Source organism: Trichomycterus rosablanca, chromosome 1 (assembly GCF_030014385.1).
Source record: "Trichomycterus rosablanca isolate fTriRos1 chromosome 1, fTriRos1.hap1, whole genome shotgun sequence".
In the NCBI taxonomy this organism is placed as follows: Eukaryota; Metazoa; Chordata; class Actinopteri; order Siluriformes; family Trichomycteridae; genus Trichomycterus; species Trichomycterus rosablanca.
The window spans coordinates 59069850-59094328 of record NC_085988.1 but is presented as its reverse complement, the minus strand read 5'-3'; the positions used below and the strand labels follow the sequence as shown (position 1 = coordinate 59094328).

Below are 24479 nucleotides of genomic sequence, written 5' to 3'. Positions count from 1 at the left end.
ATGCACACACTACATAGTGGCAGTTGTCAGATCTATTTTGAGACTTTATTATATACTGCTGCATCTCAACCTGCAGCATCTCAACCACACACCCTGAAATACCCCAGCACATTGTAAAGTCACTTCTGAATCCACTGAAGAAAGAAACCACTGAGGGCATTTTAAAGATGTCTGTTGTTTAGGTAGTGAGCTATTCTGGGAAGAATGTAGGTTTTATCATGACACAAAAAAGACATTTTCCCAGAAGTTGGAAGGGAAAACCAAAGTTTGAAACGGTTTGAAAGAAAAATGCATGTCTTTATGTGAGGAGAATAAAACAAGATCACCTGATGACAAAATGATTGGGTCCAAATGTCTGCTTAATGTCATATGTACTCTAGACTAGCTACTGGTAAATACAAACTATATATACAGTGGGGGAAATAAGTATTTGATCCCCTGCTGATTTTGTAAGTTTACCCCCTTACAAAGACTTGAACAGTCTATAATTTTTATGGAAGGTTTATTTTAACAGAGAGAGACAGAATATCAACAAAAAATCCAGAAAAAAAACATTAAATAAAAGTTATAAATTAATTTGTATTTAATTAAGGGAAATAAGTATTTGATCCCCTACCAACCAGCAAGAATTCTGACCCCCACAGACCGGTTATGTGCCCATGAGGCACACAAATTAGTCCTGTCCCTGTATAAAAGACTCCTGTCACAGAATCAGTTTCTTCCGTTCAAATCTCTCGACCACCATGGGCAAGACCAAAGAGCTATCAAAGGACGTCAGGGACAAGATTGTAGACCTGCACAAGGCTGGAATGGGCTACAAGACCATCAGCAAGAAGCTTGGTGAGAAAGAGACCCCTGGTGGTGCGATAATTCGAAAATGGAAGAAATACAAGATCACAGTCAATCACCCTCACTCTGGAGCTCCATGCAAGATCTCACCTGGTGGGGTAAGAATGATTCTGAGAAAGGTGAGGTCAGCCCAGAATTACACGGGAGGAGCTTGTCAATGATCTCAAGGGAGCTGGGAGCACAGTCACCAAGAAAACCATTAGTAACACACTTCGCCGTAATGGATTGAGATCCTGCAGTGCCCGCAAAGTCCCTTTGCTCAAGAAGGCTCATGTACAGGCCCGTCTGAAGTTTGCCAATGAACACCTGAATGATTCAGAGAAAGCTTGGGAGAATGTCATATGGTCAGATGAGACCAAAATTGAGCTCTTTGGCATCAACTCCACTCGCCGTGTTTGGAGGCAAAGAAATGCCCGGTGGGGATGGTGTTCTTGGGGTCATATCCAGCATTTCTCTGCTCCCAGCTCCCTTGAGATCATTGACAAGCTCCTCCCGTGTAATTCTGGACTGACCTCACCTTTCTCAGAATCATTCTTACCCCACCAGGTGAGATCTTGCATGAAGCTCCAGAGTGAGGGTGATTGACTGTGATCTTGTATTTCTTCCATTTTCGAATGATCGCACCAACAGTGGTTTCTTTCTCACCAAGCTTCTTGCTGATGGTCTTGTTGCCCATTCCAGCCTTGTGCAGGCCTACAATCTTGTCCCTGACGTCCTTTGATAGCTCTTTGGTCTTGCCCATGGTGGTCGAGAGATTTGAACGGAAGAAACTGATTCTGTGACAGGAGTCTTTTATACAGGGACAGGACTAATTTGTGTGCCTCATGGGCACATAACCGGTCTGTGGGGGTCAGAATTCTTGTTGGTTGGTAGGGGATCAAATACTTATTTCCCTTAATTAAATACAAATTAATTTATAACTTTTATTTAATGTTTTTTTTCTGGATTTTTTGTTGATATTCTGTCTCTCTCTGTTAAAATAAACCTTCCATAAAAATTATAGACTGTTCAAGTCTTTGTAAGCTTTGTAAACTTACAAAATCAGCAGGGGATCAAATACTTATTTCCCCCACTGTATATTCTTGTTTCTACACACATTGTCCATTGTATCCACTCCACTTACCATTTAGAAGCACTTTGTAGTTCTACAATTACTGACTGCAGTCCATCTGTTTCTCTGCATGCTTTGTTAGCCCCCTTTCATGCTGTTCTTCAATGATCAGGACTCTCCCAGGACCACTACAGAGCAGGTATTATTTAGGTGGTGGGTCATTCTCAGCACTGCAGTGACACTGACATGGTGGTTGTGTGTTAGTGTGTGTTGTGCTGGTATGAGTGGATCAGACACAGCAGTGCTGCTGGAGTTTTTAAATACTATGTCCACTTACTGTCCACTATTTTAGACACTTTTTAGTTCACCTTGTAGATGTAAAGTCAGAGACGATCGCTCATCTATTGCTGCTGTTTGACCTTCATCAGCGGTCACAGGACGCTGCCCAGAGGGTGCTGTTAGCTGGATATTTTTTTGGTTGGTGGACTATTCTCAGTCCAGCAGTGACAGTGAGGTGTTTAAAAACTCCATCAGCGCTGCTGTGTCTGATCCACTCATACCAGCACAACACACACTAACACACCACCACCATGTCGGTGTCACTGCAGTGCTGAGAATGATCCACCACCCAAATAATACCTGCTCTGTAGTGGTCCTGTGGGGGTCATGACCATTTAAGAACAGCATTAAAGCGGGCTAAAAAAGCATGCAGAGTAACAGATGGACTACAGTCAGTAATTGTAGAACTACAAAGTGTCTCTATATGGTAAGTGGAGCTGATAAAATGGACAGTGAGTGTAGAAACAAGGAGGTGGTTTTAATGTTATGGCTCATCGGTGTATATATATATATGATTTGTAAAAATCAATATATAATATATAATTATGAGGGTCACAATTTAAAATTACATTAATTACACAATAATACTAAAATGAAATTGATGACAACTTAAAAACAACTATCTACTAATGATACAGATTGTGTGCTAAGACTTTTTTGGAAATGACCTACAACTGACATTTTTTATATAGTGCTGACCTAGTGTTGGCTAGTAACAATAGCAGTTCTTCACTCTGACTTTCTATCTAAATAATTTGACCAAAAGACACTCCATTGTTGTTTTGGATTCATGCTTTCTCTTGTCTACATAGAAATGTGATTTGTCAACCCAAGACGTTATTTCCTCCACAAAGAAAATCTGTTTCCTCATGGTACATTAAGTGCTTTATTTGACGGACCATAGGTCAAGGGAGGAAGACTGAAGCAGGGAAGCGACCTTGGTGACATCAGGAAAAGCAGTGGCGACCTTGGTACTGTTGGCAATTGCTGCACCGTCAGAGGGCAGAGAACCATCCTCTGTCCTCACTGGCTGCTAAGTATTGACTAGGTTCTCTGGTAGTCACCCAAGCCCAACTGACTGGCTGCTTACAGCTCAAAGCCCTTGTGTACCCCCCCAAACATTTCTTGGGTTTGACCCAGCTCAGGGATGAACCCCAAGTGTCCCTTTAAGATTACTGTTCTGCCCAAGACTGTGCTTCACTGGTAAGCCATGAAAGCTAAAAGCAAAGTCTCTCATTAGATTCTGGGGCAATGACACAATAAATAAAATTTCATGTTAAAACAAGATCGCTGTTTTTTTGTTATTTAAGCCACTGTGAACACCTGTCTCTTATAATAGACATTTTCTTGCCCCAGAGACAGTCAAACATGGGCATGGAGAAAGAGAAAGGATTCAGCTTACCAGACTTTGTAATCAAAACGTCTTTGAAAAGCCAATTCTGAATACAGCTTAAATAGTTCTAAAAATAGTTCTGCTGGATCCATGATTTGTGGTAAAGTCTGCTGTAGCAATACAGACTCAGCCGGAGGATAAAGATCCATATGCAGCTTATTAAAAATACAAAATAGTCAAAATCCAGTGGTAGATCAAAAATCGAGACTCACAAAATAAAATAAATACAGGCAAACAGTTACCAAACAAGGTCTAAAAGCTTAGTCAAATTAACAGTTCAGGTCATACAAAGAGTAAAAATATACACGTGTAATACAAGAAAACAAGGCTTCCTTTTATACGAAACAAACAGGAAGTCACATGTTCTGAACAAGGGAAGCGAAGAAAAAAGGCACACCAGGCCTCAGGACTGTCCCAAAAGAGAATGTAAATGGCACACTACACCTACAGAAAAATATCTTGTTCTTTCCATTTCTGTCTTCATTCCTGTGGACACAGGGTGAGTACGACTTCCTTGCCCTCGCCATTCGGAATGTCCCGGAACAGACGTGCTGGAAAAGTCTGGAATATGTATTTTTGGTGTAAAGGAAAGCTTTCTGGTTAGTATTTATTCTTCTTTCCATTGTAGTAACCGAGGCTATAGTGTGTGCTTTATTAATAGTAAGGCGCTCCACAGTTTTTATGGTAAATGTCGTCACAAGCCTGAGATCTGTCTGACGAAGTGAATTTACATCATTTGCAGTACACTGCCCAGACATTCTAAGTGTGTTTTAGAGAAGTGTTCCACCTAAACAACCTGTATTACAGACTTCACATAGGTGTGTGAGTTCTCAGTTACAGAAAATAAGAGTTGTAAACAGTCACACAGAAGATCCTTTAAACTGCAGTATAACTCACTTCCCTAATTCTGAAACACCTCTGTGTAACATTCCAAATGCTTTAATCAAACAAATGTTTCACTGATTGCAGTGAAGACGTCAGTAGTTAGACATAGACGCAACAGACGCAAATAGGTGTCAAACTGAGGAGCTCATGATGCACTGAAATGAGAGCATGTTGGTAAAATGTACACCTCTTATTATCATGGATGAATACCAGTTTATGCAAAAAAATCAGGACAGAATTTAAGCTAAATGAAAATGTCATGAGTAAATACAATGCCTTACAATTATTTATTCCCTAACCCTTGTAGAGTATTTAGAACGAGGCCTGGCATTGCCATACTGAAAAACCCATGGACTTCCCTTGGCAACATATGTCTCTCTGAAATATACAGTATGCCTCCACATTGATACCTTCCTTAGATGTTGACTTTCACACCCTTGACTTGACTTTCACAGAGCTGTTACTTGTTCCTGAAGATCAATCTCCAGCCCAGGACCTAGTCATCTCTCTTGATGACTCCCAGATCAGACCATCTGATAATGTAAGGAGCCTTGATGTTGTCCTGGATAACCAGCTGACCTTCTCTTCTCATGTAGCCAACATGACAAGATCGTGCCGGTTCCTCTTCTACAATATCAGGAAGATTCGGCCATTTCTCTCTATGAAAGCCACTCAGATTCTTGTCACTTGTAATTTCACGGTTGGACTACTGCAACTCCATCCTGGCAGGTGCTCCCATGTCCACTATTAAACCCTTGCAGCTCATTCAAAATGCAGCTGCTCACCTGGTTTTTAACCAACCTAAACACTGTCACATCACCCCACTGCTGTGTTCTCTTCACTGGCTTCCTGCAGCTGCCTGCATTCAGTTTAAAACACTCGCCTACAAAGCCAAAAATGGACCAGCCCCAAGTTACCTTCAAGGTCTAATAAGGCCCTGCTCTTTATCACGCAACCTCCAAGCCACTAGTCTCATTCAACTTGATCCTCCACCCAGGACTCGAGAAAGACAAGCATCAAGGCTCTTCACTGTACTGGCACCCAAGTGGTGGATCTAGCTTCCTCTGTCTGTCCGAACATCTAAGTCTCTCGCTGTCTTTAAAAAATGATTAAAAACCTACCTCGTTACTAAACACTTAAGCTGACATGTACTTACTTACTCACTTACTTACTAAAGCTCTTATTCTTATTCTCATTCATTTCTTGAAAAAAAAAATAAGACGCTCTGGATAAGAGCGTCTGCTAAATGCCGAAAATGTAAATTCCCCAAAAAAGCTAAAACTAAACTCCTCTGACCACAGCACATTTCCAGTCTTTCAGTCCATCTGAGATAAGTTTGGGAGAACTCGGCAGCATTTCTGCATAGAATTGATACATGGTTTTCTATTAATGTAACATAGTTTTAGGTTGCATTTCATGATGCAGTGGCAAACTGTGTTAAGTGATGTTTTTCCAAAGCTGTCCCCAACCAGTTGTGGACATCAACTTTAAAATCAGTTAAAAAATTTACAAAATACAATCAAGACATTTGACAGAGATTCTTGTTTTTATTTTCCAGAAATGAAGTTTGAACATAAATTATTAATAGATTTCCCAATACAACTTCAAAGGTCACCAATCCATTCATAACTGGTTAATCTTAGCCAACTATTTTACATCCAGTAATGGTGCTGTTACATTCAGTAATAATAGAGACAATTTCACCCAAAACTTTTTACAAAATTGTTATGTATAATGCAGTATATCGCCACATATAGCATATACACTGATCAGCCATAACATTAAAACATACCTTTTTAGCCTGCTTTCACCCTGTTCTTCAGCGGTCAGGACCCCCACAGAGCAGGTACTATTTAGGCGCTGGATGAATCTCAGCACTGCAGTGACAATGACATGATGGTGGTGTGTTAGTGTGTGTTGTGCTGGTATGAGTGGATCAGACACAGCAGCGCTGTTAAACACTCCTGCCTAGTTGGTCCACCCTGTAGATGTAAAGTCAGAGACGATCGCTCATCTATTGCTGCTGTTTGAGTTGGTCATCTTCTAGACCTTCATCAGTGGTCACAGGACGCTGCACACGGGCACTGTTGGCTGGATATATATATTGGTTGGTGGACTATTCTCAGTCCAGCAGTGACAGTGAGGTGTTTAAAAACGCTGCTGTGTCTGATCCACTCATACCAGCACAACACACACTAACACACAACCACCATGTCAGTGTCACTGCAGTGCTGAGAATGACCCACCACCCAAATAATACCTGCTCTGTAGTGGTCCTGGGAGAGTCCTGACCACTGAAAAACAGCATGAAAGGGGGCTAACAAAGCATGTAGAAAAACAGATGGACTACAGTCAGTAATTGTAGAACTACAAAGTGCTTCTAAGTGGTAAGTGGAGCTGATAAAATGGACAGTGAGTGTAGAAACAAGGAGGTGGTTTTAATGTTGTGGCTGATTAGTGTAATTGATAGTCAGAATTTTGACTTGAACACTTAAAGACACAAGTTTCTTTCATTTCAATCACTCCCAGGTTGCTTTGACAGTGTGCTTTAGGTCACTTTTATATTACAATACATACTTCCTTTCCAGGTAAAGTTCTTTGGCAGAGGGTGACAGTTTTTTTTTTAATTTTATCTAAGATCTTTCCATATTTTTCCCTTTAACTCTAAACAGACTGCCAGACTGCCAAACATGATGTTACAATAGATTAAAAACAGTGAACTGTAACAGGTATGTGGAAAATATTACTTACTAAGTTGTATGTATTTTATATTGTAAAATGATGAATTTTATTGTAAATATACTGAATTATAAATTATTAATATTTCAAGTGTTAAACATGTAAGCTCTGATCATGATGCCTGTATCCTAACCTTAAATACTCCTCTAGATACTTAGTCCTTTTTAATGTGAGGGTTAAATGTTGCTTAAAATCAGTACAACATAAATAGCTTTACAAACATTATCAGCAATCTACATCTTCCACAAAACAGTTCTGCAAATCCCAGTCAAGAGTACAGAACAGTCATCATCTTTATGATCTTTCATTATGTAATGTGCATATGAAACATCACCAGTACCCAGTAGCTCAGTAATGTAATTACATCAGAGAGAGAAAAGGAGTGTAATACACTAAGCTTTTTATGCAATAAGTGGCTCTCATAAAAGTCCACTCAAAGAAAATTGGCTTGCATTTGAATCTTAGCTAATACTGTATGTTCTTCCAGAGATCACATAATAAACAGCAGAATATAACTGACTGAATCACTTAAGTCAACTAAATATGACGAAATTAAAAGGTCATATGATTCATAGGATTACTGAAATAGAATTATGGCTTTAATTAACTATTGCTTAACTTAAGAGTAGCTGAGGTTAAAAAAGTGTAATATAATTTTTTTTATATCTCTTATATCATCTTTTTAAATGAAACATGTCAAAATATTACATCATTCATGGCTCTGTTATTAAGAGCAGTTTATATATATATATAAACTGCTCTTGATAACAGAGCCATGAATGATGTAATATTTTGACATGTTTCATTTAAAAACATGATATACAGTAAGTATATATACAGATATACAGATATAATATATATATATATACAGTATTATACTGGTGGCGGCATGGTAGCACTGTCGCCTCACAGCAAGAAGGTCCTGGGTTCGATCCCCAGGCAGGGCGGTCCTGGTCCTTTCTGTGCGTAGTTGCATGTTCCCCCCATGTCTGCGTGGGTTTCCTCCGGGAGCTCCGGTTTCCTCCCACAGTCCAAAAACATGCAGTCAAGTTATTTGGAGACACTGAATTGCCCTGAATGGGTGTGTGTATGTGTGTGTGTCTGCCCTGTGATGGACTGGCACCCTGTCCAGGATGTGCCTTGCGCCCATTGAAAAGCTGGGATAGGCAACCCCCCACCCCCACCCCCGCGACAATAATTGGATAAGCAGTTAAGACAGTGAGTGAGTGAGTGAGTGAGTGAGTGAGTATTATACTTATTCATTCACTAAAACTGAAAACTGCTTCATCCTGATCAGGCTTGATGTGGGTACAGAGCATACCAGGAAAAACTGGACACAAGGACAAACAACCTGGAACCAATCCATTGCAGTGCACAGCACATTTACCCACTCATATATACAGTGCCTTGCAAAAGTATTCAGCCCCCTTGAACTTTTCAACCTTTTGCCACATTTCAGGCTTCAAACATAACGATATGAAATTGTAATTTTTTGTGAAGAATCAACAACAAGTGGGACACAATCGTGAAGTGGAACGAAATTTATTGGATATTTTAAACTTTTTTTAGAAATAAAAAACTGAAAAGTGGGGCGTGCAATATTATTCAGCCCCCTTGCGTTAATACTTTGTAGCGCCACCTTTTGCTGCGATTACAGCTGCAAGTCGCTTGGGGTATGTCTCTATCAGTTTTGCACATCGAGAGACAGAAATTTTTGCCCATTCTTCCTTGCAAAACAGCTCGAGCTCAGTGAGGTTGGATGGAGAGCGTTTGTGAACAGCAGTTTTCAGCTCTTTCCACAGATTCTCGATGGGATTCAGGTCTGGACTTTGACTCTGCCATTCTAACACCTGGATACGTTTATTTGTGAACCATTCCATTGTAGATTTTGCTTTATGTTTTGGATCATTGTCTTGTTGGAAGATAAATCTCCGTCCCAGTCTCAGGTCTTTTGCAGACTGCAACAGGTTTTCTTCCAGAATGGTCCTGTATTTGGCTCCATCCATCTTCCCATCAATTTTAACCATCTTCCCTGTCCCTGCTGAAGAAAAGCAGGCCCAAACCATGATGCTGCCACCACCATGTTTGACAGTGGGGATGGTGTGTTCAGGGTGATGAGCTGTGTTGCTTTTACGCCAAACATAACGTTTTGCATTGTGGCCAAAAAGTTCGATTTTGGTTTCATCTGACCAGATCACCTTCTTCCACATGTTTGGTGTGTCTCCCAGGTGACTTTTTATAGATATCTTTGAGAAATGGCTTTCTTCTTGCCACTCTTCCATAAAGGCCAGATTTGTGCAGTGTACGACTGATTGTGTCCTATGGACAGAGTCTCCCACCTCAGCTGTAGATCTCTGCAGTTCATTCAGAGTGATCATGGGCCTCTTGGCTGCATCTCTGATCAGTCTTCTCCTTGTTTGAGCTGAAAGTTTAGAGGGACGGCCGGGTCTTGGTAGATTTGCAGTGGTCTGATACTCCTTCCATTTCAATATGATCGCTTGCACAGTGCTCCTTGAGATGTTTAAAGCTTGGGAAATCTTTTTGTATCCAAATCCGGCTTTAAACTTCTCCACAACAGTATCTCGGACCTGCCTGGTGTGTTCCTTGGTCTTCATGATGCTCTCTGCGCTTTAAACAGAACTCTGAGACTGTCACAGAGCAGGTGCATTTATACGGAGACTTGATTACACACAGGTGGATTCTATTTATCACCATCAGTCATTTAGGTCAACATTGGATCATTCAGAGATCCTCACTGAACTTCTGGAGTGAGTTTGCTGCACTGAAAGTAAAGGGGCTGAATAATATTGCACGCCCCACTTTTTAGTTTTTTATTTCTAAAAAAAGTTTAAAATATCCAATAAATTTCGTTCTACTTCACGATTGTGTCCCACTTGTTGTTGATTCTTCACAAAAAATTACAATTTCATATCGTTATGTTTGAAGCCTGAAATGTGGCAAAAGGTTGAAAAGTTCAAGGGGGCTGAATACTTTTGCAAGGCACTGTATATACTCACAGATCTGGGGCATTGATGAGTAGCCAATCTACTTTCATAAGTGTGTAACAGGCAAGAAAAAACTGACATTGACATAGATTGAACACTCCAAACTATACACAAACTTAGGTTTTAAAGCTATTCAGCATCCAGACTGCATTAAGTGTGACTTGCTGCCCAAAATAAATAAAGCAGAAGGAACATACTGATAAACACTAAATACTTTATTAGATACACCCTTTTGGTACATACATTTGTTGATTATTTGAATAAGCCACCATACAGGTGACCATTGTGGGTATACATCTACTGAGTGTAGCTCACCCATTGCTCTGTGCACTTGGTCATTGTGATAGCATAATGTTGTTGGAATTACTGTTTAAACCTAATGGCCTCTTATTGTAGGTACACATTTTTTCCATTGATAAATGGGACACAGAGGGGTAAAAGGTATACAGAGCAACAGTAGTTACTAGAGTCACTAGGGTTTAGTTTATAAAGCATCTTATCTATGAATGTACATACCAGATATGTAAGTGCTTGGTGAGTGTATATAGTCATGCATAGTGATGTTTATTCATTTAGCTACTTGTGTATCTTTGCAAGTAGAGAAAAATTGTAACACCCAGAGAAAACCGTACCACCCACAATATCAACTAAACCTCCAGTAGCCAACCAGTGTTGCTTTATAGATACATTAATGGTGTCTGCTTTTGGTTTCCATCTGTGTGTGCTTTTGTTTAGTCTGCACCTTTGCAATCATTCCACTAAAACACACTAAAGAGAGAAAATAACAAATAAGCTTTATAAACTAACAGTGACATCACACTCTTCACGGACTGGAAAGATTTAGCTGTTTATGTGAGAGTAAAAGCTAGTAGCTACATAAAGCTTTTAACAGGAGTTCTAATATGCTTTAGCAATTACAATGCAGGGTTCTGTTTTCATCTGGCTTTCATTATGATCTATGCAGGAAACAGGCGTCTGAATGAGACATAATCTATTTTTAGGTTCTGGAGGATTGCATAATGGAAGATTCCTAAGAAATGACTTTTTTGCTGCCTGATACACCTATTCTGCTAAAACACCTGTAATGATTTTCTTTTTTTTTATTCAAACAGATGCAAATTAGCAATTAAACAAATTTCTAGTAGGCAGCACAAAAGTGCCTTTAAGATTAACCAAATAATTTAAGCTACAGACAACAGACATTAAATAATTTTTCTGTTGAGGCAAGTATGCAGTTAAGAAATTATTGTAATTAAATTTATAATTAGCCTACAAATGCACAAATGCATTTATTTGTCCTTACCACTTTATTCTAGTAGGTTTGGGGTAGGTACATATAAGATAAATTTAATGTAAAATGTAATATTTTTTATAATATTAATGTATTACTTAATCGATGAGTGATTTAAATTATTTATTCACAGAATATAAGTCATACTCACAAACACCAAACTATTTCCTTAATTATATTATTTAATCCTGTTGTTTATTTCTTTTTTATGATTTCACTCTTTAGTACTGGTAAACACATGGTAAACACAATGCTTTCCTGCTGTCTGACACAGGAAGTATTCAACAAAGTAACTTGTTAACATACTAACGACTTATTACTTATTATACACTCACACTACACACTGTCTAAAAAATTTGCTGGAATTAGGCCTCACCCAAGCAACTACTACTCCAACTACTGGATTATGCTGGTTTTATTACTACATTGGTACTCAGATAACTGTAGAAATCTATTCATGGTTGGATTATTACTTTTAATCCCTAAAAAGCTGTTTGAACTTTCTGTAACTGAATAACTTTTTTATAATCTTAATTAATAATTCATAGTAGCTACTGAATTATATACTTTAGAACAAATATCTCAACAATAGTTAGGCAAGTTGAACATATACAACTCCAAATTAGAAAAATTCCACACACATTTAAAAGAAAGTTGGGACAGTAAAGCATTTACCACTTTAAAATGTTGCCATTCCTTCTCACAACACTTAAAAGACGTTTCAAGTGATTTAGTGTTTCAGGTGTTATTTTGTCCCATTCCCAAGGTATGCAACAGTACGGGGTTGCCGTAGTAACATTTTCGTTCCAAAATTCTCCACACATTCTCTATTGAGAACAAGTCAGGACTGCAGGCAGACCAAACCAGTACCCGTACCCTCTTCTTCCACAGCCATGTTTTTGTAATTTGTGCAGCAAGTTATTTTGCATTGTCTTGTTGAAAAATGCATGAACGTCCCTGAACAAGATGACGTCATGAAGGCAGCAAATGTTGCTCAAAGATCTCAATGTACTTTTCTGCATTAATGCTGCTATCACAGAAGAAGTGTTAATGACCTTTGCCAAAGACACTGACACAAACCCATACCATGACAGACGCTGGCTTTTGGACTTGTTGCTGATAACAGTCTGGATGGTCCTTTTCATCTTTTGTCCAAAGCACAAGAAAAGATCTGAAATACTGATTCAATATATGTTTTAACTGTCTGATGGTCCATCACAGATGCCTCTGAGCCCAGAAAACTCGATGCATTTCTGGACATTAAAATAAATAAAATAAGCCTTCTTTTTACACAGTGGAGTTTTAAGTGGCATTTGTGAATGTGCCGTCTGAGGATGGCGATCATGGGTGTTTAGCTTAGACTTGCACTCTTGTCCTTTACACATTGAAATTTATTTAGATTCTTTAAATTGTTTACTGATATTATGCACTGTAGAGGGAGAAATATGTAAATCCATTTTAATCTTTCTTTGAGGTACATTGTTTCAATATTCACCTGTTTGAAATCACATTATTTAGCTTTTTTGTTTAATTACTTTCCCTAAACTGCCCCTGTCCCAATTTTTTTAAATGTTTTGCAAGTCTGAAATGCAGGAATGTATGCAGGTAGGTAGGTAGGTAGGTAGGTAGGTAGGTAGGTAGATAGATAGATAGATAGACAGACAGACAGACAGACAGACAGATAGACAGACAGACATACAGATAGATAGATAGATAGATAGATAGATAGATAGATAGATAGATAGATAGATAGATAGATAGATAGATAGATAGATACAGTAGATAGATAGACAGACAGTCATACAGATAGATAGATAGACATATAAATAGACAGACACAGGAAGTTTATACTGTAAGCAATGAAATAAAAAGTCAAAGTAAATGTAAAACACTGCATTTATTATTATTATTATTATTATTTTATTATTATTATTAACATTTTTCTTACTGTCCCAAGTTTTTTCTGATTTGGGGTTGTACAAGCAGGTGGTTAAGTGATTTGCTTTAATAATAGTGAGCAGTGAGTACTATTTTATTTACCTTTGATCAGTATAGATACAGAGTTAAGTACAAGTCCAGACAGACTAGATTATTTTGGGACACACTTTGCTGTGGTCTGTCTGTACAGTGCCAAGTACTGTATGGTGTTTTATTATGACTAAACCATATTTTGTCTGGATACTGGAGTCATATACGTGCCAACTCTGCAGACTTTGGTAAACTGTCTCTGCTGAATCCATCCATAGCAAAAAACACATTACATTGAGTCTAAAAGCAGAACGTGCTGTTTTAATATTTTACTTTATATTATTGTGTCTAGAAAATGTAGTTTAGACTGGCCAAACAGTCACACTGTGGTATTGTTATATGAACATGTAATTACCATATGTATAAACTGTAAAACACCTCAGACTTGAAAGAGTAATATCTCAGAAGGTTGTTAGTAAGGTTGACTGTAAATACAACTTAAATATAGGATATATATATATATATATACAGAATTGTAACATTTAGAAAAAGTAAAACTGTCCTTATGTTTTCATAATTATTAACATTTGTGATTCATGTTTTATGCTTTTTAAAAGCAATACATGTTGTAGTTAACTTAGACTGCATAAAGGTAATATGAAACAGACTATTATTTCACCCGTGAAATACTGTATTATCAAAATTAATGGATTCTTACATTTAGTTTACATTACCACTACTATACTGACAAGATCGACAAGATTGGATATGTAATGAGGCCGGTGCCCCTAAGTGGTAGATGATGCACCAGCTGTACCCAAAATGTTGTTATTAATAAGGACCCAAATGCAGAACTTAATTGAGTATGCAAAACCAAACAAGAGTAGTAAGAAAAACAAAGTAACTTTTATAATTGATGTATACACTGATCAGCCATAACATTAAAACCACCTCCTCGTTTCTACACTCACTGTCCATTTTATCAGCTCCACCTATCATATAGAAGCACTTTGTAGTTCTACAATTACTGACTGTAGTCCATCTGTTTCTATGCATGCTTTGTTAGCCTCTTTGCACCCTGTTCTTCAATGGCCAGGACTCTCCCAGGACCACCACAGAGCAGGTATTATTTAGATGGTGGATCATTCTCAGCACTGCAGTGACAATGACATGGTGGTGCTGTGTTAGTGTATGTTGTGCTGGATCAGTGGATCAGACACAGCAGCACTGTAAGAGTTTTTTAATATTGTGTCCACTCACTGTCCACACTATTAAATGCTCCTACCTATTTGGTTCACCTCGTAGATGTAAAGTCAGAGATGATCGCTCATCTATTGCTGCTGTTTGAGTTGGTCATCTTCTAGAGCTTTATCAGTGGACACAGGACGCTGCCCACAGGGCACCAAATAATACCTACTCTGTAGTGGTCCTGTGGGGGTCCTGACTATTGAAGAACAGGGTACAAGCAGGCTAACAAAGCATGCAGAGAGACAGATGGACTATAGTCAGTAATTGTAGAACTACAAAGTGCTTCTATATGGTAAGTGGAGCTGATAAAATGGACAGTGAGTGTAGATACAAGGAGGTGGTTCTAATGTTATGGCTGATCAGTATCTATAGACTTATGTAAACTGACAAAAATCTTTATATGTCATTGAAGCTATTGAAAGAAGATAATGCTTCATGGTGTTTTATATGACAATACAACTGCTGCTTTTTAAAAACAATATACTGTACAGTAACATACTGTAGCTACAGATAAAATAATATGTGTTAATGTGGCCCACTTAATTTGCTCCCCAAACTAAACAATGTCCTTTATAAACAACAAAGCCATTAACAGTGCTTTGAACATAGCCATGTTCCACACATTTCCTATATTCACCCATTGATTTCCTGAGAGCTAGGATAATTCTGTTTAAACAATATCCTAGTTAAGGTACACCTCTTTTTTTCCAGGGCTGACGCATACATCCAACTCCCTTTTGACCTAGACAATTCTCACTTCAGTGAGTCACTAGCACCCACTCTTCCTTCTTTAGGCCCCTTTTGCTCATTGCATGTTCCATTTGCCTTTCTTTGTCTCCACTATTATACTGTGCTCACACAGATGTCTTTTCTTACAAATTTACTAAAAGCAGAGCCAAATGTGTATGAACATGAACATGAGTACAAAACAAGAAGACAGAATTTGATAAAATTTGATTAAATACCCATAGCGGACGCTGTGACAACTGGGGTGATCGGGGTCCAGGAATTCAGCAATTTAGTTGATTGAAATTTAGTAAAATGTTATTTATTTCTGACTTTATTACAGTTTTTGCTACTACTAATACTGCTACTTTAATTACTCATTGATACATTCTTAACACATTTTTGATTGTTGGGACAGTTTGTAAAATGCACTGAAAACTACAACTTGATAATCCTCTTAAATCTTTAACTGATAAAAGTACAAAGAAAAGATTTCCAATGTTTTTACAGACCAACAGGAATTTTGATGGCTGCAACACACTCAGTTGTAAACGAGGCATGTTTACTGATGTGCTACACTGCCTTCCCTAATAATTGCACCTTTTGCCTTGTATTGTCTCATTGAAATGAGCATGGACTTTCTGAAAAAAGACATTGGTTGATGGCAGATGGAACATTCAACAGTGTTTTCTGTTCGTTCTGACTAGGATTTCTGAGGGTCCCTGAAATAAAATACGGACAGATCTACAACCCCAAATCAGAAAAAGTTGGGACAGTATGGAAAATGCAAATAAAATAAAAAATGCAGTGTTCTTTACATTTACTTTTACAGACAGTTTGAACCCGAGATATTTCATGTTTTTTTTCTGTAAATAATTCATTTTATTTATTAATAAACCTTCATTCCTGCATTTCAGGCCTGCAACACATTCAAAATAAAGTTGGGACAGGGGCAATGTAGGGCTAGTAATGAGGTGAAAAAACTAAATAATGATGTGATTCCAAACAGGTGATGTCAACAGGTGATTGTAATCATGGTTTGGTACAAAAGCAGCATCCACGAAAGGCTGAGTCTTTGATGAGCAAAGATGATCAGAGGATCTCCAGTTTGTCAACAAATGCATGAGAAAATTATTGAAATGTTTAAAAACAATGTAACTTAAAGAAAGATTGAAAGGGATTTGTATATTTCTCCCTCTACAGTGCATAATATCATTAAACCATTCAAGGAATCGGGAGGAATTTCAGTGCATAAAGGCCAGGGGCACAACCTTAAGCTTAATGCCAGTGATCTTTGATCCTTCAGACGACACTGCATCAAGAACCGCCACTCAACAATAGATGATATAACCACATGGGTGAGGGATTACTTTGGCAAACTTTTGTCAAGCTCTACAATACAGAGTTACATGCACAAATGCCACTTAAAACTTTACTGTGCAAAAAAGAAGCCTTATGTTAATCATATCCAGAAGCGATGTTGACTTCTCTGGGCTCAGAGGCATCTAGGATGGACCATCACACAGTGGAAACGTGTATTGTGGTCAAATGAATCAGCATTCCAGGTCTTTTTTGGAAAAAATGGACGCCGTGTGCTCCGGACCAAAGACGAAAAATGTCCTGACCTGTCCCCAATAAAGAATGTGTGGAGAATTTTGAAACTAAAAATGCGACAACGACGACCCCGTACTGTTGCACATCTTAAGACGTGTTCGCAGGAAGAATGGGACAAAATAAAAGCTGAAACACTAAATCACTTGGTATCCTCACTGCCAAAATGTCTTTTAAGTGTGGTGAAATGGAATGGCAACATTACAAAGTGGTAAATGCTTTACTGTCCCAACTTTTTTTGGAATGTGTTGCAGGCCTAAAATGCAGGAATGGATGTTTATTAATAAATGAAATGAAGTTAAAATAAAACAGATAAAACATGAAATATCTCAGGTTCATCCTGTCTGCAAAATAAAAGTAAAAGTAAAAGTAAAAAACTTTTTTATTATTTGCATTTTCCATGCTGTCCCAACTTTTTCTGATTTGGGGTTGTAGATTATTTGCAATTTTACACTGAAAGATGTTCCTTTAAAACTGATTGACAATTCGTTCATAAAGTTTGGCACAATGAAGACTATTGCCATTAAGGTATGTAATGAGCAGGTAAATTGCTTCAAGGGGTTTCATGAACAAGAACATTTTGTGAATCATCTGCCCTGACGCTAATGGCCGGCAGGTGGTACAAAGGTCTTTTTAATCAGGCAGTAACTTCATCTAACTTCATCTAATCGGCATTAATGCTCTGCACCTCGAAGTGTGACGGTGCTGTGAGGAGGAACAACGGTCTCCAGCCATCACTGGGAAAATTAACCTCAAATTGCAGAAAGATGGACAGAGAAGGCAAGTATCTCACAACTGAGAAAAAGGGTAAAGATTAAAAGTGATTTTACTGAGGTATTTAAAAACTCATCTGATTAGTATTTGATAGTTCGCAGTGGAGCGTAAGCTCTTCAGCATGATCTATTTGAGTAATAGAGACAGCAAAGCAATGAGCTAAAGTAGAAGACAGTGATCAGGGAGACTAACTGCCTGGAACTAGGGAGTGAGAGCACTAGGTGGAACAGCAACCGTGGACAGTGCGTTAGCAATTCAATCCATCAACACACTGCTTCGGGACTGCAACCCCAATGCTTCTTACTTGACCCTAACTGATGACAGTTGGGAGTGAGGTCAAAACATTTTTCCAATACAATAGAAAAGAACGTTTTAGACGTTTGCTACCAAATATGGTAGTTTCTATAATAAATTTGCTGAGAAGCTCTGAGAAAACTTTAGATTACTTTTAAATAGAGCTGAATACAGCTGCAATGCATTGGTCATGACAAGCACCATGGCAACTGGACTGTTAGTACTACAATAGGTGGTTTTGCTTATAGCTGACCTACTCATTATATAGAAAGCCCTTTAAATATTGTACACATTTGGCTTTGCATTTGTGTGCAAACCATGCCTCATTAACATCTACATACTCTACAAGACCAGTATCTTTTGTTTCTGCCTCAGTGGTGAGGTGTGGTCCATCCTAGTACAAAACCAATCCTTAAAAAAATATTATAAGTATTGAGGCGAGCGGCGCCAGCGATAATGTAGTGATTTTTGTAACCCTAAGTCTCATTTACTGTATAGAGTCAGTCAAAGAGTGGAACCCTGCTTTGCCTTGTCCTTGATTCACATCAAGAGCAGATTTCTTCTTGCCTTGTCTCTGTCTTCGGCATCACCACAATATAATTAGAACAGAACGCCTTATTTGTCATATATACATATACAGGTGTACAGTACTATGATTTTTTTTCCACGTATCCCAGCTCGTTTGAAAGCTGGGGTCAGAGCACAGGGTCAGCCACTGTACAGTGCTCCTGGAGCTGAGAGGGTGAAGGGCCTTGCTCAAAAGCCCAACAGTGGTTGCATGGCAAAGCTTGAAATTGAACTCTCAACCTTTTGATTGATAGCCCAAAGCTCTATCCATTAGGCAACCACTGTCCGACCTCTCCTCTTCAATCATTTCTAAATGCTTAGGTCTACATTCTGGAGCAGGGAACTGCCAATGACTGTCTGCACTGCTTGTGGTTGTCTACATATGCAGTTAAAATGTGAACATAATAATCAAAGAATAACAAAAATCTAGGTGACAACAGAAAATATTAATTGTTCCATACCAATAAGGTTTCTATATCTCAGAAAAAGACCATGCCACCAGTTGCCACACAATTCTGCTAGGGAGAGATGACCGGACTATGTGGGTGGGGTGTTCAAACGCTGTGTAAGGACCCTGATTGGCAGATAGAGAGGAGCCTGTGCAGAATGCATGGGTGAAAAGGGGTTCCGCTAAGGGCTGCACGCGGGTCGGAGGAGGCGTGAGCAGCAATATACCCTCCTTGACTGCAATCAGGAATCCCCCAGCAGTGAAAGACAAATTGACTACGCTACATTGGGGAGAAATTTGGAGAAAATGCATGAATACAATAGAAAAAAAAGAATAGGACCAACATAGAATTCTGTCCTGATTTTTATTTTGTACACTTTTTTTTTACATTACACACATATTTTTATTACATAGGTTTTATTTTCTTCATCAACCTCATTAAAATTCTATCGGAACATTTCCACACTGTCACTGCTTTGGAACTCTTCGCTGTCTTACATCATAAATATTTGCAGTAATTTAAGGGCTTTTCTGACCACAATTTAAATATAAAAGTAAAAACAGGGACACATAGTGAAAGCAGAAACTGTGTGGTTTGGTTTTAGACTGAATCACAAGCATGATCTGTCATACCACAAAAAACTTCATCTCTAGTCTGAAAAGCTCCTTTTGTGGAGGAAGGTTGTGTTTGAATTTCCTTTTCAGAAATAGCTCTGGTATTTCAAACGATCTGTAAAAAAAAAAGTTTAAACATTATCTAACAATAGCAGCCTCACACTTCAAAGAAACACTAAGTGATCCAGCTCAAATGCCGCTGGCACAGGGAGAAAGAAGAGACAGCCAAATAATGGCAAAAACCCCAATTTAATTTCCAAGTTAAACAAGATGAAGGATAGGGTGGAGGTTCTGATGTGTCATTAATGTAGCTAGAATAATCAGCACACCAGTGACAGGGCCAAAATAATCAGATTTAATATGCCCTGTGATATAACAAGGATGGAATGTTCAACAAGCTGAATAAATTCGGAATGTTTAAATAAAATTTCCTGTATCTTACATTCCCTTTGGAAATACTGTACAACAAAGGATGCAGACCACCTTTGTTATTCCAAGCATCTCTGTATCTGGGCAACATTGTTTCTGCACAGATACTACAGTCTCATTTACCAGATGTGTATTCTATGCCACAGAGTCAGGATGTATTTAAATACTAATACATTAACCTAAGAGGGTACTATCAGCTTGGTATGTAACCAATGAGTAGATGGAAAAATAAATTTGTAGTAAGTAGTTTACTTTGACTTATTTTACTCACTCTCACTCACTGTCTTAACCGCTTATCCAATCAGTGTTGTGGGGAGGGGGGTGCTGGAGCCCATCCCAGCTCTTCAATGGGCGCAAGGCACACAGCAACACTCTGGACGGGGTGCCAGTCCATCACAGGACAGACGCACACACACACACACACACACATACACACACTCATTCACCCACTGGGCAATTCAGTGTCTCCATGTAACTTGACTGCATGTTTTTGGACTGTGGGAGCTAGGAAACCGAAGCTCCCGAAGGAAACCCACGCAGACACGGGGAGAACATGCAAACTCCGCACAGAAAGGAAAGATCCCCGCCTGGGGATCGAACCCAGGACCTTCTTGCTGTGAGGCGACAGTTCTACCCACTGAGCAACCGTGCCGCCCTTGACTTATTTTAGTTTAGGCTAAAAAATAAAACAGCATTATAATACCATTCTTCCTGTGATGTTTTCCTTTGTTCTCACCTGTCCAGTGTTTGCCCTCTTAACTGGTCCTTGTATAAGTACCCATTGTTTGTCTGTTACCCTTTGCCAAGTATTGTCTTAATTACACTTTTTAAAACCATGCTCCTTGTGTTCTGTTTCTTGTTTTGTATATGATTGATCTTCTAGGTTGAAGCTGTGTCTGTTCATCATTGTCTAAGGATTGTGATACTGATTCCTGGATTTTCTCTAAAATAATAAAACTGATAATTCACACTTGTCCTGTACCTACTTTTACCCACCAGACAAGACAATTATAAAGATGTTGAGAAACCGAAAAGCTATATATATATGTATACAGTGGGGCCAAAAAGTATTTAGTCAGCCACTGATTGTGCAAGTTCTCCTACTTAGAAAGATGAGAGAGGTCTGTAATTTTCATCATAGGTACACTTCAACTATGAGAGACAAAATGAGAGAAAAAAAATCCAGGAAATCACATTGTAGGATTTTTAAAGAATTTATTTGTAAATTATGGTGGAAAATAAGTATTTGGTCAATAACAAAAGTTCAACTCAATACTTTGTAACATAACCTTTGTTGGCAATGACAGAGGTCAAACGTTTCCTGTAAGTCTTCACCAGGTTTGCACACACTGTAGCTGGTATTTTGGCCCATTCCTCCATGCAGATCTCCTCTAGAGCAGTGATGTTTTGGGGCTGTCGCTGGGCAACACGGACTTTCAACTCCCTCCACAAATTTTCTATGTGGTTGAGGTCTGGAGACTGGCTAGGCCACTCCAGGACCTTGAAATGCTTTTTACGGAGCCACTCCTTCGTTGTGTGTTTGGGATCATTGTCATGCTGGAAGACCCAGCCACGTTCCATCTTCAATGCTCTCACTGATGGAAGGAGGTTCTGGCTTAAAATCTCACGATACATGGCCTCGTTCATTCTTCCCTTAACATGGATCAGTCGTCCTGTCCCCTTTGCAGAAAAACAGCCCCAAAGCATGATGTTTCCACCCCCATGCTTCACAGTAGGTATGGTGTTCTTGGGATGCAACTCAGCATTCTTCTTCCTCCAAACACGACGAGTTGAGTTTTTACCAAAAAGTTCCATTTTGGTTTCATCTGACCACATGATATTCTCCCAATCCTCTTCTGGATCATCCATATGCTCTCTGGCAAACTTCAGACGGGCCTGGACATGTACTGGCTTAAGCAGGGGGACACGCCTGGTACTGCAGGATTTGAGTCCCTCTCGGCGTAGTGTGTTACTGATGGTCCCTTTGTTACTTTGGTCCCAGCTCTCTGCAGGTCATTCATCAGGTCCCTCCGTGTAGTTCTGGGATTTTTGCTCACCGTTCTCATGATCATTTTGACCCCACGGGATGAGATCTTGCGTGGGGCCCCAGATCGAGGGAGATTATCAATGGTCTTGTATGTCTTCCATTTTCTTACAATTGCTCCCACAGTTGATTTATTCACACCAACCTTCTTGCCTATTGTAGATTCACTCTTCCCAGCCTGGTGCAGGTCTACAATTTTCTTCCTGGTGTCCTTCGACAGCTCTTTGGTCTTGGCCATGGTTGAGTTTGGAGTCTGACTGTTTGAGGCTGTGGACAGGTGTCTTTTATACAGATAACGAGGTCAAACAGGTGCCATTAATACAGGTAACGAGTGGAGGACAGAAGAGCTTCTTAAAGAAGAAGTTACAGGTCTGTGAGAGCCAGAAATCTTGCTTGTTTGTGGGTGACCAAATACTTATTTTCCACCATAATTTACAAAAAAATTCTTTAAAAATCCTACAATGTGATTTCCTGGATTTTTTTTCTCATTTTGTCTCTCATAGTTGAAGTGTACCTATGATGAAAATTACAGACCTCTCTCATCTTTCTAAGTAGGAGAACTTGCACAATCAGTGGCTGACTAAATACTTTTTGGCCCCACTGTATATTATGCTGGTAGGACTAGGCAGTAGGAAATGTTTGCTCATTTTCTAAATTGTAACCATCTTACCGAGCTTAGCCACACATAAATCATTGTCAGTCTATGTCTTTTATTGAAATAGCACAGCAGGCATGGCACACAGGCTTCTGAGTCTTGATGACCCCTGCCACTGCCATCTCTCGAATCTTATCTTGCGTCTGACGTTTTACTAAAAACAGGCTGTGAGGTCACTGACGTTCCAGTATTGATGGTGTGTTGGACCAAGTCTGTTCATGTGCAGTCAATGTTGCTTGCTGTGAACACGTGGTGAAGGTCTTTAAGGTAAAGGTCTTGCTGCCCTGTTGTCAACCCCACACTGCTACACCACACAGCTCCACAGTGCTTCTTAGGGGCTAGGCACAGTTCCATTAGTTCCCCCTGTATCCACTAGTGCTGTCTCCTCCCGCAGACATGAAATCACCAAACGAGAGCCGCAGTGTTGTCTAAACTGTGGAAGTTCCCTTACTCGATTCTGACACTGCGTGTTTAGCTCCTCCAGACCGGCTGTGGTTGTGATTAAGGTCCATGGTGTTGCAGGCCTGGGGACAGCTTGGTCCAGTAGCCCAGGGTGGGGCAAGCTGGCTCCATCAGGCAGGGCTGGCCAGGCGCACTTCTCGGTACCCAATGGAGGGAGCATGTGTTAGTCATGGCCCTCTTCAGTCAGGAGTGGAGATCAGCATCAGTGGAGGGGAAGAATAATGCAATCAGGTAATTGGATATGACTAGATTGGGAGAAAAATTGGGGGAAATTAAGATAAATTGGGTTCAATTCCCAGGTGGAGCAGTCCAGGTCCTTTCTTTGTGAAGTTTGAATGTTCTCCCTGTGTCTGCCTTTGTAACCTCCAGGTGCTCCGGTTTCCTTCAACAGTCCTAAGATATGCAGTCAGGTTGATTGGAGATACTAAAGTCCCCCTAGGTATGAGTGTGTGTGAATGTGTGTAAGTCAATTTTATTTGTATAGCGCTTTTTACAATGAACATTGTCTCAAAGCAACTATACAGAATCCAGGACCTACAGACCTAAAACCCCTGGTGACCAAGCCAAGGGCAACAGTGGAAAGGAAAATCCTTATTTAAAATTACAGGAAGACACCTTGAGAGGAACCAGACTCAGCAGGGACCCCCATCCTCCTTGGGTGGCCTGGAGGATAGTTTGAATAAATAGGATTTACCCAAATCATACATACACAAAATTAAATTAAACTAAAAGTTATAATTAGCAAAAAAATAATTGGAGTGTGTTGTATGTGTGTTGCCCTGTGACGAAAGGGAAGAAATTTTTCTATCACAGCTGTGACTGTTCTGGAGTCTGTCTTGCCTTGGAATATCGTAGTCCAATCAGTGTCGAGTTGTGTTCCGTACAGTACCGCCTCTTTTGGGGCGATTTCAGCCTAACTGAAAATCGCCCCAGATTGCTCTCATAGACTCACATGTTAAGGCTCTTTTTTTCGAACTGCAGGCACTGCAATACAATCTGAATGGGTTCCGGGAGGGCACGCACTTACGTGCTTGCATCACGCGTAACCTGGTGTCGCGATCTCGTCACCATGACTAAAGAATTAGG

At 39.4% G+C, this 24479-nt stretch overlaps 1 protein-coding gene across 1 annotated transcript in view; it reads right to left on the bottom strand.

Annotated features, from left to right (window-relative positions):
- The window catches only part of syn3 (synapsin III), a 178429-nt gene that overhangs the window by 39430 nt on the left and 114520 nt on the right, over positions 1-24479 (bottom strand). The gene's annotated exons all lie outside the window — the stretch shown is intronic.